The following is a 2,134-nucleotide window of genomic DNA, read 5'->3' on the forward strand; positions in this document are numbered from 1 at the left end:
ATCAGTTGTAAGAATGTAAGAATTTTATTATGATGAACGTTAACATGTTCAGTTGAGAGTTAACATGTTATGATGAACGTTAACATATAAAATTAAAAGTTAACATTTTATGGTGAAAGTTAACATATAATAGTGAATGTTAACTTATTATGACGAAAGTTAACATGTTCAACTGATAGTTAACATGTTATAAAGAAAGTTAACATATTATTATGAAAGTTAGCATATAAACCTAAATGTTAACATATACACCTAAAAGTCAACATATACAGATAAGAGTTAACATGCTCACGTGAAAGTTAACATGTTCAGGTTAAAGACAATGTTTTTAGCTTAAATTTTAATTTTAATTACATTGTGTAGGCTGGAGCATATTTCAGAATAAAAGGATAATCACGACATGATTAGACTTACAATCTTAGAACTTTCTGATTTTTCACATGTTAACATTTCAGTTAGAACTTTTAGTCTTTCAAACACATCGAACTTTAGTTCAAAAAAACTTGTTATGAAGAAATTTAACATGATTTGTGAAAAACGTTAACATGTAACAGTGAAAGTTAACATATTATGCTGAAAGTTAACATGTTCAACTGAAAGTTAACATGTTATGATGAGAGTTAACATATAATGATGAAAGTTAACATGATTTATAAAGAAAGTTAACATGTTATTATGAAAGTTAACATGTAACAGTGAAAGTTAACATATTATGATGAACGTTAATATGTTCAGCTGAAAGTTAACATGTTACGATGAGAGTTAATATATAATGATGAAAGTAAATATAATTTACGAAGAAAGTTAATATATAATGAGATTTAATAGTGCATCATAACTTGAAGATTATGCACATGATTTATATATATTATGTACACAATAAACTTAAGATTATGTACATATTATGTACCATAATATTTAGGTTTTAATACACATAATTTATATATAATCTTCAGTTTATTATGCACATCAAGGTTTATTTGAATGAAGTTGTACATATTCACATGACAGCCACAATACATTTTACATACAATCATAATAAATTACACCAAAATTGATCACTAAATAGACACAATACATTTTATTAAATTTTGATCTAAGTACAACCAAACCATAAGAACACATAGTATAATCAACTAAATAATAAAACATGACACGTTACAAACAATTGTGGATGCAACATAAGGATCATCAGTACAACAATCTTAGAATTGAGTAGTAGCCACTAGAGGATGATTCGACATTCCACAACCATAAAAATTATAATCCACGTCTGGGATTGAGCCATCCTTTCCAATAAAATTATTTTTTCTCACCGAGGCATTATATCAAACACCTTGTGTGCAAGCAATTCTCATCAGTTTGGGCTTCAAAGATCAATCGAAGGTCTTCCCAAATCGAGCCAATATCCCTATGCATCACAATTCATCTCATATTCACAATCCTCGACATCCTTCTCTTTAAATGAAACTACCAAGTTCCTTCTAATCGATCTGATAGAATTCATGCATTCGCTCAATCAGTTCCAACATCCAAAACCATTTGTTGGCCAAATGATGAGCAAAACAAGAGTCATAATAAATTGACCTAGGTACCTGACATTACTAACCCCAATAAAAATCATAAACATTAGGAAGTAACTGATAATGTAGCACGAGAGGACCATTCAAGTGAACAACATGTGTTGGAAGCCTCATCTTTACCACAAATAACATAAATTTTTTCATCAGTCTCAAATTTTGCGTAATTCCATCATGCAAGATGTCATTTCCCTTTCAATTCGAAATCAAGAACCAAGAAGAAGAAGACGAAGAAGAAGAGATAGAACCTCCTTCAAAGTCCCTTGTGGATCTGAAAGAGAGAGAAGTTTCAGCTCAGAGCATATGCGGAGTAGGGGTGAGAGCTCTGATGGCCGGCCTAGTCGAAGACCTTGAAGTGGAGGAGACGAAGGAGGTCGGGGATGGGACGAAGAAGAAGAGATAGAACCTCCTTCAAAGTCCCTTGTGGATCTGAAAGAGAGAGAAGTTTCAGCTCAGAGCATATGCGGAGTAGGGGTGAGAGCTCTGATGGCCGGCCTAGTCGAAGACCTTGAAGTGGAGGAGACGAAGGAGGTCGGGGATGGGGCCCGGGGAGG

Source organism: Asparagus officinalis, chromosome 3 (genome assembly GCF_001876935.1).
Source record: "Asparagus officinalis chromosome 3, Aspof.V1, whole genome shotgun sequence".
NCBI lineage: Eukaryota > Viridiplantae > Streptophyta > Magnoliopsida > Asparagales > Asparagaceae > Asparagus > Asparagus officinalis.